This window comes from Ambystoma mexicanum, chromosome 1p (assembly GCF_040938575.1).
Source record: "Ambystoma mexicanum isolate Mex_15411 chromosome 1p, UKY_AmexF1_1, whole genome shotgun sequence".
Classification (NCBI taxonomy): domain Eukaryota; kingdom Metazoa; phylum Chordata; class Amphibia; order Caudata; family Ambystomatidae; genus Ambystoma; species Ambystoma mexicanum.
Genome location: NC_090921.1, coordinates 1,025,883,159 through 1,025,898,920, shown reverse-complemented (window position 1 = coordinate 1,025,898,920; position 15,762 = coordinate 1,025,883,159). Strand labels below are relative to the sequence as shown.

Genomic DNA, 15,762 nt, shown 5'->3' with positions numbered 1-15,762 from the left:
GTAGTGGTAAAACAGGCATCCTTAGGTCACTGGTTCAAATCCCGCTCGAAGGACTTTTGCCAAATGCAAATTTTATTGAATACTTGGAAAGTAAAATACTTGGAAAGTAAAATAACAGACAATTTATAATTATATTTTATTTCATCACTGAAAATAGATGCCTTTTGCTTTGAGGCTGTGGCCACGTTATTTTTCTGTCCGACACCAATCTTCGTTGGTTTCCTGTGACGTGTTTTGGATCCCCATCTCTTGCTATGAACTGACAAAACAGCAGAATCCCCTTGACAATCTTGATTTCTCAAGGGAAATGGGAGAACACCATACACCATCCAAGATATTAAAATATTGTCAAGGCCGAACACTGATGAATACTCTGAGGAGATGGCCTGTGAGGCGCCGCCTTTCAACTTTTCCTCCTTAGTATGGTGGTCAGTAACATGCGGGAGACTGCGGAGGCGGTCATTTTTTAAATTGGGAACTGATGTGCTTTTACTCAATTCGGGAACCTCACAAGCCAAATTTGTAGTATTTTGCACGAATTGCAAGAGATGTTTGCATGTCGACGGTTGAAGTGGAAGCTCGAATTGAGCTTGCTAGAGAACAGTTTGCCAAGCCTTCGATAGCTCAGTTGGTAGAGGGGAGGACTGTAGTGGTAAAACAGGCATCCTTAGGTCGCTGGTTCAAATCCGGCTCGAAGGACTTTTGCCAAATGCACATTTTATTGAATACTTGGAAAGTAAAATACTTGGAAAATAACATAACAGACAATTTATAATTATATTATATTTCATCACTGAAAATAGATGCCTTTTGCTTTGAGGCTGTGGCCACGTTATTTTTCTGTCCAACACCAATCTTCTTTGGTTTCCTGTGAGGTGTTTCTTTGATCCCCATCTCTTGCTATGAACTGGCAAAACAGCATAATCCCCTTGACAATCTTGATTTCTCAAGGAAAATGAGAGAACACTATACACCATCCAAGATATTAAAATATTGTCAAGGCCCAACGCGGCTGAATACTCTGAGGAGATGGCCTGTGAGGTGCCGCCTTTCAACTTTTCCCCCTTAGTATGGTGGTCAGTAACATACGGGAGACTGCGGAGGGGGTCATTTTTTTAATTGTGAACTGATGTGCTTTTACTCAATTCGGGAACCTCACAAGCCAAATTTCTAGTATTTTGCACAAATTGCAAGAGATGTTTGAATGTCGAGGGTTGAAGTGGAAGCTCGTATTGGGCTTGCTAGAGACTGATTTGCCAAGCCTTTGATAGCTCAGTTGGTAGAGCGGAGGACTGTAGTGGTAAAACAGGCATCCTTAGGTCGCTGGTTCAAATCCGGCTCGAAGGACTTTTGCCAAATGCACATTTTATTGAATACTTGGAAAGTAAAATACTTGGAAAGTAAAATAACAGACAATTTATAATTATATTATATTTCATCACTGAAAATAGATGCCTTTTGCTTTGAGGCTGTGACACCTTATTTTTCTGTCCAACACAAATCTTCATTGGTTTCCTGTGAGGTGTTTTGGATCCCCATCTCTTGCTATGAACTGGCAAAACAGCAGAATCCCCTTGACAATCTTGATTTCTCAAGGGAAATAAGAGAACACTATACACCATCCAAGATATTAAAATATTGTCAAGGCCCAACGCGGCTGAATACTCTGAGGAGATTGCCTGTGAGGTGCCGCCTTTCAACTTTTCCCCCTTAGTATGGTGGTCAGTAACATGCGGGAGACTGCGGAGGGGGTCATTTTTTTAATTGGGAACTGATGTGCTTTTACTCAATTCGGGAACCTCACAAGCCAAATTTGTAGTATTTTGCACGAATTGCAAGAGATGTTTACAAGTCGACGGTTGAAGTGGAAGCTCGTATTGAGTTTGCTAGAGTTGATTTGCCAAGCCTTCGATAGCTCAGTTGGTAGAGCGGAGGACTGTAGTAGTAAAACAGGCATCCTTAGGTCGCTGGTTCAAATCCGGCTCGAAGGACTCTTGCCAAATTCACATTTTATTGAATACTTGGAAAGTAAAATACTTGGAAAGTAAAATAACAGACAATTTATAATTATATTATATTTCATCACTGAAAATAGATGCCTTTTGCTTTGAGGCTGTGGCCACGTTATTTTTCTGTCCAAAACGAATCTTCATTGGTTTCCTGTCAGGTGTTTTGGATCCCCATCTCTTGCTATGAACTGGCAAAACAGCAGAATCCTCTTGACAATCTTGATTTCTCAAGGGAAATGAGAGAACACTATACACCATCCAAGATATTAAAATATTGTCAAGGCCCAACACGGCTGAATACTCTGAGGAGATGGCCTGTGAGGCGCCGCCTTTCAACTTTTCCCCCTTAGTATGGTGGTTATTAACATGCGGGAGACTGCGGAGGGGGTCATTTTTTTAATTGGGAACTGATGTGCTTTTACTCAATTCGGGAACCTCACAAGCCAAATTTGTAGTATTTTGCACGAATTGCAAGAGATGTTTACAAGTCGACGGTTGAAGTGGAAGCTCGTATTGAGTTTGCTAGAGTTGATTTGCCAAGCCTTCGATAGCTCAGTTGGTAGAGCGGAGGACTGTAGTAGTAAAACAGGCATCCTTAGGTCGCTGGTTCAAATCCGGCTCGAAGGACTCTTGCCAAATTCACATTTTATTGAATACTTGGAAAGTAAAATACTTGGAAAGTAAAATAACAGACAATTTATAATTATATTATATTTCATCACTGAAAATAGATGCCTTTTGCTTTGAGGCTGTGGCCACGTTATTTTTCTGTCCAAAACGAATCTTCATTGGTTTCCTGTCAGGTGTTTTGGATCCCCATCTCTTGCTATGAACTGGCAAAACAGCAGAATCCTCTTGACAATCTTGATTTCTCAAGGGAAATGAGAGAACACTATACACCATCCAAGATATTAAAATATTGTCAAGGCCCAACACGGCTGAATACTCTGAGGAGATGGCCTGTGAGGCGCCGCCTTTCAACTTTTCCCCCTTAGTATGGTGGTTATTAACATGCGGGAGACTGCGGAGGGGGTCATTTTTTTAATTGGGAACTGATGTGCTTTTACTCAATTCGGGAACCTCACAAGCCAAATTTGTAGTATTTTGCACGAATTGCAAGAGATGTTTACAAGTCGACGGTTGAAGTGGAAGCTCGTATTGAGTTTGCTAGAGAATGATTTGCCAAACCTTTGATAGCTCAGTTGGTAGAGCGGAGGACTGTAGTGGTAAAACAGGCATCCTTAGGTCACTGGTTCAAATCCCGCTCGAAGGACTTTTGCCAAATGCAAATTTTATTGAATACTTGGAAAGTAAAATACTTGGAAAGTAAAATAACAGACAATTTATAATTATATTTTATTTCATCACTGAAAATAGATGCCTTTTGCTTTGAGGCTGTGGCCACGTTATTTTTCTGTCCGACACCAATCTTCGTTGGTTTCCTGTGACGTGTTTTGGATCCCCATCTCTTGCTATGAACTGACAAAACAGCAGAATCCCCTTGACAATCTTGATTTCTCAAGGGAAATGGGAGAACACCATACACCATCCAAGATATTAAAATATTGTCAAGGCCGAACACTGATGAATACTCTGAGGAGATGGCCTGTGAGGCGCCGCCTTTCAACTTTTCCTCCTTAGTATGGTGGTCAGTAACATGCGGGAGACTGCGGAGGCGGTCATTTTTTAAATTGGGAACTGATGTGCTTTTACTCAATTCGGGAACCTCACAAGCCAAATTTGTAGTATTTTGCACGAATTGCAAGAGATGTTTGCATGTCGACGGTTGAAGTGGAAGCTCGAATTGAGCTTGCTAGAGAACAGTTTGCCAAGCCTTCGATAGCTCAGTTGGTAGAGGGGAGGACTGTAGTGGTAAAACAGGCATCCTTAGGTCGCTGGTTCAAATCCGGCTCGAAGGACTTTTGCCAAATGCACATTTTATTGAATACTTGGAAAGTAAAATACTTGGAAAGTAAAATAACAGACAATTTATAATTATATTATATTTCATCACTGAAAATAGATGCCTTTTGCTTTGAGGCTGTGGCCACGTTATTTTTCTGTCCGACACCAATCTTCGTTGGTTTCCTGTGAGGTATTTTGGATCCCCATCTCTTGCTATGAACTGACAAAACAGCAGAATCCCCTTGACAATCTTGATTTCTCAAGGGAAATGGGAGAACACTATACACCATCCAAGATATTAAAATATTGTCAAGGCCGAACACTGATGAATACTCTGAGGAGATGGCCTGTGAGGCGCCGCCTTTCAACTTTTCCTCCTTTGTATGGTGGTCAGTAACATGCGGGAGACTGCGGAGGGGGTCATTTTTTTAATTGTGAACTGATGTGCTTTTACTCAATTCGGGAACCTCACAAGCCAAATTTGTAGTATTTTGCACGAATTGCAAGAGATGTTTGAATGTCGACGGTTGAAGTGGAAGCTCGTATGGAGCTTGCTAGAGACTGATTTGCCAAGCCTTTAATAGCTCAGTTGGTAGAGCGGAGGACTGTAGTGGTAAAACAGGCATCCTTAGGTCGCTGGTTCAAATCCGGTTCGAAGGACTTTTGCCAAATGCACATTTTATTGAATACTTGGAAAGTAAAATACTTGGAAAGTAAAATAACAGACTATTTATAATTATATTATATTTCATCACTGAAAATAGATGCCTTTTGCTTTGAGGCTGTGGCCACGTTATTTTTCTGTCCGACACCAATCTTCGTTGGTTTCCTGTGAGGTATTTTGGATCCCCATCTCTTGCTATGAACTGACAAAACAGCAGAATCCCCTTGACAATCTTGATTTCTCAAGGGAAATGGGAGAACACTATACACCATCCAAGATATTAAAATATTGTCAAGGCCGAACACTGATGAATACTCTGAGGAGATGGCCTGTGAGGCGCCGACTTTCAACTTTTCCTCCTTTGTATGGTGGTCAGTAACATGCGGGAGACTGCGGAGGGGGTCATTTTTTTAATTGTGAACTGATGTGCTTTTACTCAATTCGGGAACCTCACAAGCCAAATTTGTAGTATTTTGCACGAATTGCAAGAGATGTTTGAATGTCGAGGGTTGAAGTGGAAGCTCGTATTGAGCTTGCTAGAGACTGATTTGCCTAGCCTTCGATAGCTCAGTTGGTAGAGCGGAGGACTGTAGTGGTAAAACAGGCATCCTTAGGTCGCTGGTTCAAATCCAGATTGAAGGACTTTTGCCAAATGCAAATTTTATTGAATACTTGGAAAGTAAAATACTTGGAAAGTAAAATAACAGACAGTTTATAATTATATTATATTTCATCACTGAAAATAGATGCCTTTTGCTTTGAGGCTGTGGCCACGTTATGTTTCTGTCCGACACCAATCTTCGTTGGTTTCCTGTGAGGTGTTTTGGATCCCCATCTCTTGCTATGAACTGACAAAACAGCAGAATCCCCTTGACAATCTTGATTTCTCAAGGGAAATGGGAGAACACTATACACCATCCAAGATATTAAAATATTGTCAAGGCCCAACACGGCTGAATACTCTGAGGAGATGGCCTGTGAGGCGCGCCTTTCAACTTTTCCCCCTTAATATGGTGGTCAGTAACATGCGGGAGACTGCGGAGGGGGTCATTTTTTTAATTGGTAACTGATGTGCTTTTACTCAATTCGGGAACCTCACAAGCCAAATTTGTAGTATTTTGCACGAATTGCAAGAGATGTTTGCATGTCGACGGTTGAAGTGGAAGCTCGAATTGAGCTTGCTAGAGAACGGTTTGCCAAGCCTTCGATAGCTCAGTTGGTAGAGCGGAGGACTGTAGTAGTAAAACAGGCATCCTTAGGTCGCTGGTTCAAATCCGGCTCGAAGGACTCTTGCCAAATTCACATTTTATTGAATACTTGGAAAGTAAAATACTTGGAAAGTAAAATAACAGACAATTTATAATTATACTATATTTCATCACTGAAAATAGATGCCTTTTGCTTTGAGGCTGTGGCCACGTTATTTTTCTGTCCGACACCAATCTTCATTGGTTTCCTGTGAGGTATTTTGGATCCCCATCTCTTGCTATGAACTGACAAAACAGCAGAATCCCCTTGACAATCTTGATTTCTCAAGGGAAATGAGAGAACACTATACACCATCCAAGATATTAAAATATTGTCAAGGCCCAACACGGCTGAATACTCTGAGGAGATGGCCTGTGAGGCGCCGCCTTTCAACTTTTCCCCCTTAGTATGGTGGTCATTAACATGCGGGAGACTGCGGAGGGGGTCATTTTTTTAATTGGGAACTGATGTGCTTTTACTCAATTCGGGAACCTCACAAGCCAAATTTGTAGTATTTTGCACGAATTGCAAGAGATGTTTGAATGTCGAGGGTTGAAGTGGAAGCTCGTATTGAGCTTGCTAGAGACTGATTTGCCAAGCCTTCGCTAGCTCAGTTGGTAGAGCGGAGGACTGTAGTGGTAAAACAGGCATCCTTAGGTCACTGGTTCAAATCCCGCTCGAAGGACTTTTGCCAAATGCAAATTTTATTGAATACTTGGAAAGTAAAATACTTGGAAAGTAAAATAACAGACAATTTATAATTATATTTTATTTCATCACTGAAAATAGATGCCTTTTGCTTTGAGGCTGTGGCCACGTTATTTTTCTGTCCGACACCAATCTTCGTTGGTTTCCTGTGACGTGTTTTGGATCCCCATCTCTTGCTATGAACTGACAAAACAGCAGAATCCCCTTGACAATCTTGATTTCTCAAGGAAAATGAGAGAACACTATACACCATCCAAGATATTAAAATATTGTCAAGGCCGAACACTGATGAATACTCTGAGGAGATGGTCTGTGAGGCGCCGCCTTTCAACTTTTCCTCCTTAGTATGGTGGTCAGTAACACGCGGGAGACTGCGGAGGCGGTCATTTTTTTAATTGGGAACTGATGTGCTTTTACTCAATTCGGGAACCTCACAAGCCAAATTTGTAGTATTTTGCACGAATTGCAAGAGATGTTTGCATGTCGACGGTTGAAGTGGAAGCTCGAATTGAGCTTGCTAGAGAACAGTTTGCCAAGCCTTCGATAGCTCAGTTGGTAGAGGGGAGGACTGTAGTGGTAAAACAGGCATCCTTAGGTCGCTGGTTCAAATCCGGCTCGAAGGACTTTTGCCAAATGCAAATTTTATTGAATACTTGGAAAGCAAAATACTTGGAAAATAACATAACAGACAATTTATAATTATATTATATTTCATCACTGAAAATAGATGCCTTTTGCTTTGAGGCTGTGGCCACATTATTTTTCTGTCCAACACCAATCTTCTTTGGTTTCCTGTGAGGTGTTTCTTTGATCCCCATCTCTTGCTATAAACTGGCAAAACAGCATAATCCCCTTGACAATCTTGATTTCTCAAGGAAAATGAGAGAACACTATACACCATCCAAGATATTAAAATATTGTCAAGGCCCAACGCGGCTGAATACTCTGAGGAGATGGCCTGTGAGGTGCCGCCTTTCAACTTTTCCCCCTTAGTATGGTGGTCAGTAACATGCGGGAGACTGCGGAGGGGGTCATTTTTTTAATTGTGAACTGATGTGCTTTTACTCAATTCGGGAACCTCACAAGCCAAATTTGTAGTATTTTGCACAAATTGCAAGAGATGTTTGATTGTCGAGGGTTGAAGTGGAAGCTCGTATTGAGCTTGCTAGAGACTGATTTGCCAAGCCTTCGATAGCTCAGTTGGTAGAGCGGAGGACTGTAGTGGTAAAACAGGCATCCTTAGGTCGCTGGTTCAAATCCGGCTCGAAGGACTTTTGCCAAATGCACATTTTATTGAATACTTGGAAAGTAAAATACTTGGAAAGTAAAATAACAGACAATTTATAATTATATTATATTTCATCACTGAAAATAGATGCCTTTTGCTTTGAGGCTGTGACCACCTTATTTTTCTGTCCAACACAAATCTTCATTGGTTTCCTGTGAGGTGTTTTGGATCCCCATCTCTTGCTATGAACTGGCAAAACAGCAGAATCCCCTTGACAATCTTGATTTCTCAAGGGAAATGAGAGAACACTATACACCATCCAAGATATTAAAATATTGTCAAGGCCCAACGCGGCTGAATACTCTGAGGAGATTGCCTGTGAGGTGCCGCCTTTCAACTTTTCCCCCTTAGTATGGTGGTCAGTAACATGCGGGAGACTGCGGAGGGGGTCATTTTTTTAATTGGGAACTGATGTGCTTTTACTCAATTCGGGAACCTCACAAGCCAAATTTGTAGTATTTTGCACGAATTGCAAGAGATGTTTACAAGTCGACGGTTGAAGTGGAAGCTCGTATTGAGCTTGCTAGAGAATGATTTGCCAAGCCCTCGATAGCTCAGTTGGTAGAGCGGAGGACTGTAGTGGTAAAACAGGCATCCTTAGGTCGCTGGTTCAAATCCGGCTCGAAGGACTTTTGCCAAATGCACATTTTATTGAATACTTGGAAAGTAAAATACTTGGAAAGTAAAATAACAGACAATTTATAATTATATTATATTTCATCACTGAAAATAGATGCCTTTTGCTTTGAGGCTGTGACCACCTTATTTTTCTGTCCAACACAAATCTTCATTGGTTTCCTGTGAGGTGTTTTGGATCCCCATCTCTTGCTATGAACTGGCAAAACAGCAGAATCCCCTTGACAATCTTGATTTCTCAAGGGAAATGAGAGAACACTATACACCATCCAAGATATTAAAATATTGTCAAGGCCCAACGCGGCTGAATACTCTGAGGAGATTGCCTGTGAGGTGCCGCCTTTCAACTTTTCCCCCTTAGTATGGTGGTCAGTAACATGCGGGAGACTGCGGAGGGGGTCATTTTTTTAATTGGGAACTGATGTGCTTTTACTCAATTCGGGAACCTCACAAGCCAAATTTGTAGTATTTTGCACGAATTGCAAGAGATGTTTACAAGTCGACGGTTGAAGTGGAAGCTCGTATTGAGTTTGCTAGAGATTGATTTGCCACGCCTTCGATAGCTCAGTTGGTAGAGCGGAGGACTGTAGTGGTAAAACAGGCATTCTTAGGTCGCGGGTTCAAATCCGGTTCGAAGGACTTTTGCCAAATGCACATTTTATTGAATACTTGGAAAGTAAAATACTTGGAAAGTAAAATAACAGACTATTTATAATTATATTATATTTCATCACTGAAAATAGATGCCTTTTGCTTTGAGGCTGTGGCCACGTTATTTTTCTGTCCGACACCAATCTTCGTTGGTTTCCTGTGAGGTATTTTGGATCCCCATCTCTTGCTATGAACTGACAAAACAGCAGAATCCCCTTGACAATCTTGATTTCTCAAGGGAAATGGGAGAACACTATACACCATCCAAGATATTAAAATATTGTCAAGGCCGAACACTGATGAATACTCTGAGGAGATGGCCTGTGAGGCGCCGACTTTCAACTTTTCCTCCTTTGTATGGTGGTCAGTAACATGCGGGAGACTGCGGAGGGGGTCATTTTTTTAATTGTGAACTGATGTGCTTTTACTCAATTCGGGAACCTCACAAGCCAAATTTGTAGTATTTTGCACGAATTGCAAGAGATGTTTGAATGTGGAGGGTTGAAGTGGAAGCTCGTATTGAGCTTGCTAGAGACTGATTTGCCTAGCCTTCGATAGCTCAGTTGGTAGAGCGGAGGACTGTAGTGGTAAAACAGGCATCCTTAGGTCGCTGGTTCAAATCCAGATTGAAGGACTTTTGCCAAATGCAAATTTTATTGAATACTTGGAAAGTAAAATACTTGGAAAGTAAAATAACAGACAGTTTATAATTATATTATATTTCATCACTGAAAATAGATGCCTTTTGCTTTGAGGCTGTGGCCACGTTATGTTTCTGTCCGACACCAATCTTCGTTGGTTTCCTGTGAGGTGTTTTGGATCCCCATCTCTTGCTATGAACTGACAAAACAGCAGAATCCCCTTGACAATCTTGATTTCTCAAGGGAAATGGGAGAACACTATACACCATCCAAGATATTAAAATATTGTCAAGGCCCAACACGGCTGAATACTCTGAGGAGATGGCCTGTGAGGCGCGCCTTTCAACTTTTCCCCCTTAATATGGTGGTCAGTAACATGCGGGAGACTGCGGAGGGGGTCATTTTTTTAATTGGGAACTGATGTGCTTTTACTCAATTCGGGAACCTCACAAGCCAAATTTGTAGTATTTTGCACGAATTGCAAGAGATGTTTGCATGTCGACGGTTGAAGTGGAAGCTCGAATTGAGCTTGCTAGAGAACGGTTTGCCAAGCCTTCGATAGCTCAGTTGGTAGAGGGGAGGACTGTAGTGGTAAAACAGGCATCCTTAGGTCGCTGGTTCAAATCCGGCTCGAAGGACTTTTGCCAAATGCAAATTTTATTGAATACTTGGAAAGTAAAATACTTGGAAAATAACATAACAGACAATTTATAATTATACTATATTTCATCACTGAAAATAGATGCCTTTTGCTTTGAGGCTGTGGCCACGTTATGTTTCTGTCCAACACCAATCTTCATTGGTTTCCTGTGAGGTGTTTCAGATCCCCATCTCTTGCTATGAACTGGCAAAACAGCAGAATCCCCTTGACAATCTTGATTTCTCAAGGGAAATGAGAGAACAGTATACACCATCCAAGATATTAAAATATTGTCAAGGCCCAACACGGCTGAATACTCTGAGGAGATGGCCTGTGAGGCGCCGCCTTTCAACTTTTCCCCCTTAGTATGGTGGTCAGTAACATGCGGGAGACTGCGGAGGGGGTCATTTTTTTAATTGGGAACTGATGTGCTTTTACTCAATTCGGGAACGTCACAAGCCAAATTTGTAGTATTTTGCACGAATTGCAAGAGATGTTTACAAGTCGACGGTTGAAGTGGAAGCTCGTATTGAGTTTGCTAGAGAACGATTTGCCAAGCCTTCGATAGCTCAGTTGGTAGAGCGGAGGACTGTAGTGGTAAAACAGGCATCCTTAGGTCGCTGGTTCAAATCCGGCTCGAAGGACTTTTGCCAAATGCACATTTTATTGAATACTTGGAAAGTAAAATACTTGGAAAATAACATAACAGACAATTTATAATTATATTATATTTCATCACTGAAAATAGATGCCTTTTGCTTTGAGGCTGTGGCCACATTATTTTTCTGTCCAACACCAATCTTCTTTGGTTTCCTGTGAGGTGTTTCTTTGATCCCCATCTCTTGCTATGAACTGGCAAAACAGCATAATCCCCTTGACAATCTTGATTTCTCAAGGAAAATGAGAGAACACTATACACCATCCAAGATATTAAAATATTGTCAAGGCCCAACGCGGCTGAATACTCTGAGGAGATGGCCTGTGAGGTGCCGCCTTTCAACTTTTCCCCCTTAGTATGGTGGTCAGTAACATACGGGAGACTGCGGAGGGGGTCATTTTTTTAATTGTGAACTGATGTGCTTTTACTCAATTCGGGAACCTCACAAGCCAAATTTCTAGTATTTTGCACAAATTGCAAGAGATGTTTGAATGTCGAGGGTTGAAGTGGAAGCTCGTATTGGGCTTGCTAGAGACTGATTTGCCAAGCCTTCGATAGCTCAGTTGGTAGAGCTGAGGACTGTAGTGGTAAAACAGGCATCCTTAGGTCGCTGGTTCAAATCCGGCTCGAAGGACTTTTGCCAAATGCACATTTTATTGAATACTTGGAAAGTAAAATACTTGGAAAGTAAAATAACAGACAATTTATAATTATATTATATTTCATCACTGAAAATAGATGCCTTTTGCTTTGAGGCTGTGACACCTTATTTTTCTGTCCAACACAAATCTTCATTGGTTTCCTGTGAGGTGTTTTGGATCCCCATCTCTTGCTATGAACTGGCAAAACAGCAGAATCCCCTTGACAATCTTGATTTCTCAAGGGAAATAAGAGAACACTATACACCATCCAAGATATTAAAATATTGTCAAGGCCCAACGCGGCTGAATACTCTGAGGAGATTGCCTGTGAGGTGCCGCCTTTCAACTTTTCCCCCTTAGTATGGTGGTCAGTAACATGCGGGAGACTGCGGAGGGGGTCATTTTTTTAATTGGGAACTGATGTGCTTTTACTCAATTCGGGAACCTCACAAGCCAAATTTGTAGTATTTTGCACGAATTGCAAGAGATGTTTACAAGTCGACGGTTGAAGTGGAAGCTCGTATTGAGTTTGCTAGAGTTGATTTGCCAAGCCTTCGATAGCTCAGTTGGTAGAGCGGAGGACTGTAGTAGTAAAACAGGCATCCTTAGGTCGCTGGTTCAAATCCGGCTCGAAGGACTCTTGCCAAATTCACATTTTATTGAATACTTGGAAAGTAAAATACTTGGAAAGTAAAATAACAGACAATTTATAATTATATTATATTTCATCACTGAAAATAGATGCCTTTTGCTTTGAGGCTGTGGCCACGTTATTTTTCTGTCCAAAACGAATCTTCATTGGTTTCCTGTCAGGTGTTTTGGATCCCCATCTCTTGCTATGAACTGGCAAAACAGCAGAATCCTCTTGACAATCTTGATTTCTCAAGGGAAATGAGAGAACACTATACACCATCCAAGATATTAAAATATTGTCAAGGCCCAACACGGCTGAATACTCTGAGGAGATGGCCTGTGAGGCGCCTCCTTTCAACTTTTCCCCCTTAGTATGGTGGTCATTAACATGCGGGAGACTGCGGAGGGGGTCATTTTTTTAATTGGGAACTGATGTGCTTTTACTCAATTCGGGAACCTCACAAGCCAAATTTGTAGTATTTTGCACGAATTGCAAGAGAAGTTTACAAGTCGACGGTTGAAGTGGAAGCTCGTATTGAGTTTGCTAGAGAATGATTTGCCAAACCTTTGATAGCTCAGTTGGTAGAGCGGAGGACTGTAGTGGTAAAACAGGCATCCTTAGGTCACTGGTTCAAATCCCGCTCGAAGGACTTTTGCCAAATGCAAATTTTATTGAATACTTGGAAAGTAAAATACTTGGAAAGTAAAATAACAGACAATTTATAATTATATTTTATTTCATCACTGAAAATAGATGCCTTTTGCTTTGAGGCTGTGGCCACGTTATTTTTCTTTCCGACACCAATCTTCGTTGGTTTCCTGTGACGTGTTTTGGATCCCCATCTCTTGCTATGAACTGACAAAACAGCAGAATCCCCTTGACAATCTTGATTTCTCAAGGGAAATGGGAGAACACCATACACCATCCAAGATATTAAAATATTGTCAAGGCCGAACACTGATGAATACTCTGAGGAGATGGCCTGTGAGGCGCCGCCTTTCAACTTTTCCTCCTTAGTATGGTGGTCAGTAACATGCGGGAGACTGCGGAGGCGGTCATTTTTTTAATTGGGAACTGATGTGCTTTTACTCAATTCGGGAACCTCACAAGCCAAATTTGTAGTATTTTGCACGAATTGCAAGAGATGTTTGCATGTCGACGGTTGAAGTGGAAGCTCGAATTGAGCTTGCTAGAGAACAGTTTGCCAAGCCTTCGATAGCTCAGTTGGTAGAGGGGAGGACTGTAGTGGTAAAACAGGCATCCTTAGGTCGCTGGTTCAAATCCGGCTCGAAGGACTTTTGCCAAATGCACATTTTATTGAATACTTGGAAAGTAAAATACTTGGAAAATAACATAACAGACAATTTATAATTATATTATATTTCATCACTGAAAATAGATGCCTTTTGCTTTGAGGCTGTGGCCACATTATTTTTCTGTCCAACACCAATCTTCTTTGGTTTCCTGTGAGGTATTTTGGATCCCCATCTCTTGCTATGAACTGACAAAACAGCAGAATCCCCTTGACAATCTTGATTTCTCAAGGGAAATGGGAGAACACTATTCACCATCCAAGATATTAAAATATTGTCAAGGCCGAACACTGATGAATACTCTGAGGAGATGGCCTGTGAGGCGCCGACTTTCAACTTTTCCTCCTTTGTATGGTGGTCAGTAACATGCGGGAGACTGCGGAGGGGGTCATTTTTTTATTTGTGAACTGATGTGCTTTTACTCAATTCGGGAACCTCACAAGCCAAATTTGTAGTATTTTGCACGAATTGCAAGAGATGTTTGAATGTCGAGGGTTGAAGTGGAAGCTCGTATTGAGCTTGCTAGAGACTGATTTGCCAAGCCTTCGCTAGCTCAGTTGGTAGAGGGGAGGACTGTAGTGGTAAAACAGGCATCCTTAGGTCGCTGGTTCAAATCCGGCTCGAAGGACTTTTGCCAAATGCACATTTTATTGAATACTTGGAAAGTAAAATACTTGGAAAATAACATAACAGACAATTTATAATTATATTATATTTCATCACTGAAAATAGATGCCTTTTGCTTTGAGGCTGTGGCCACATTATTTTTCTGTCCAACACCAATCTTCTTTGGTTTCCTGTGAGGTGTTTCTTTGATCCCCATCTCTTGCTATGAACTGGCAAAACAGCATAATCCCCTTGACAATCTTGATTTCTCAAGGAAAATGAGAGAACACTATACACCATCCAAGATATTAAAATATTGTCAAGGCCCAACGCGGCAGAATACTCTGAGGAGATGGCCTGTGAGGTGCCGCCTTTCAACTTTTCCCCCTTAGTATGGTGGTCAGTAACATACGGGAGACTGCGGAGGGGGTCATTTTTTTAATTGTGAACTGATGTGCTTTTACTCAATTCGGGAACCTCACAAGCCAAATTTGTAGTATTTTGCACAAATTGCAAGAGATGTTTGAATGTCGAGGGTTGAAGTGGAAGCTCGTATTGAGCTTGCTAGAGACTGATTTGCCAAGCCTTCGATAGCTCACTTGGTAGAGCGGAGGGCTGTAGTGGTAAAACAGGCATCCTTAGGTCGCTGGTTCAAATCCGGCTCTAAGGACTTTTGCCAAATGCACATTTTATTGAATACTTGGAAAGTAAAATACTTGGAAAGTAAAATAACAGACAATTTATAATTATATTATATTTCATCACTGAAAATAGATGCCTTTTGCTTTGAGGCTGTGACCACCTTATTTTTCTGTCCAACACAAATCTTCATTGGTTTCCTGTGAGGTGTTTTGGATCCCCATCTCTTGCTATGAACTGGCAAAACAGCAGAATCCCCTTGACAATCTTGATTTCTCAAGGGAAATAAGAGAACACTATACACCATCCAAGATATTAAAATATTGTCAAGGCCCAACGCGGCTGAATACTCTGAGGAGATTGCCTGTGAGGTGCCGCCTTTCAACTTTTCCCCATTAGTATGGTGGTCAGTAACATGCGGGAGACTGCGGAGGGGGTCATTTTTTTAATTGGGAACTGATGTGCTTTTGCTCAATTCGGGAACCTCACAAGCCAAATTTGTAGTATTTTGCACGAATTGCAAGAGATGTTTACAAGTCGACGGTTGAAGTGGAAGCTCGTATTGAGTTTGCTAGAGTTGATTTGCCAAGCCTTCGATAGCTCAGTTGGTAGAGCGGAGGACTGTAGTAGTAAAACAGGCATCCTTAGGTCGCTGGTTCAAATCCGGCTCGAAGGACTCTTGCCAAATTCACATTTTATTGAATACTTGGAAAGTAAAATACTTGGAAAGTAAAATAACAGACAATTTATAATTATATTATATTTCATCACTGAAAATAGATGCCTTTTGCTTTGAGGCTGTGGCCACGTTATTTTTCTGTCCAAAACGAATCTTCATTGGTTTCCTGTCAGGTGTTTTGGATCCCCATCTCTTGCTATGA

General features: G+C 41.3%; 9 non-coding genes across 9 annotated transcripts; all 9 read left to right on the top strand.

The window, feature by feature from the left end:
* The first annotated feature begins 1,261 nt into the window (after positions 1 to 1,261).
* Positions 1,262 to 1,347, top strand: TRNAY-GUA (transfer RNA tyrosine (anticodon GUA)). The gene is given in 2 exon segments: positions 1,262 to 1,298; positions 1,312 to 1,347. It is a non-coding gene; the product is annotated as a tRNA-Tyr (tRNA).
* A 558-nt stretch (positions 1,348 to 1,905) lies between these two features.
* TRNAY-GUA (transfer RNA tyrosine (anticodon GUA)) lies at positions 1,906 to 1,991 on the top strand. Its single transcript is given in 2 exon segments — positions 1,906 to 1,942; positions 1,956 to 1,991. It is a non-coding gene; the product is annotated as a tRNA-Tyr (tRNA).
* Positions 1,992 to 2,550: 559 nt separating this feature from the next.
* Positions 2,551 to 2,636, top strand: TRNAY-GUA (transfer RNA tyrosine (anticodon GUA)). The gene is given in 2 exon segments: positions 2,551 to 2,587; positions 2,601 to 2,636. It is a non-coding gene; the product is annotated as a tRNA-Tyr (tRNA).
* Positions 2,637 to 5,779: 3,143 nt separating this feature from the next.
* TRNAY-GUA (transfer RNA tyrosine (anticodon GUA)) lies at positions 5,780 to 5,865 on the top strand. The gene is given in 2 exon segments: positions 5,780 to 5,816; positions 5,830 to 5,865. It is a non-coding gene; the product is annotated as a tRNA-Tyr (tRNA).
* A 1,854-nt stretch (positions 5,866 to 7,719) lies between these two features.
* On the top strand, positions 7,720 to 7,805 carry TRNAY-GUA (transfer RNA tyrosine (anticodon GUA)). The gene is given in 2 exon segments: positions 7,720 to 7,756; positions 7,770 to 7,805. It is a non-coding gene; the product is annotated as a tRNA-Tyr (tRNA).
* Positions 7,806 to 10,948: 3,143 nt separating this feature from the next.
* On the top strand, positions 10,949 to 11,034 carry TRNAY-GUA (transfer RNA tyrosine (anticodon GUA)). Its single transcript is given in 2 exon segments — positions 10,949 to 10,985; positions 10,999 to 11,034. It is a non-coding gene; the product is annotated as a tRNA-Tyr (tRNA).
* A 562-nt stretch (positions 11,035 to 11,596) lies between these two features.
* On the top strand, positions 11,597 to 11,682 carry TRNAY-GUA (transfer RNA tyrosine (anticodon GUA)). The gene is given in 2 exon segments: positions 11,597 to 11,633; positions 11,647 to 11,682. It is a non-coding gene; the product is annotated as a tRNA-Tyr (tRNA).
* A 558-nt stretch (positions 11,683 to 12,240) lies between these two features.
* On the top strand, positions 12,241 to 12,326 carry TRNAY-GUA (transfer RNA tyrosine (anticodon GUA)). Its single transcript is given in 2 exon segments — positions 12,241 to 12,277; positions 12,291 to 12,326. It is a non-coding gene; the product is annotated as a tRNA-Tyr (tRNA).
* A 3,145-nt stretch (positions 12,327 to 15,471) lies between these two features.
* TRNAY-GUA (transfer RNA tyrosine (anticodon GUA)) lies at positions 15,472 to 15,557 on the top strand. Its single transcript is given in 2 exon segments — positions 15,472 to 15,508; positions 15,522 to 15,557. It is a non-coding gene; the product is annotated as a tRNA-Tyr (tRNA).
* Positions 15,558 to 15,762: the final 205 nt, after the last annotated feature.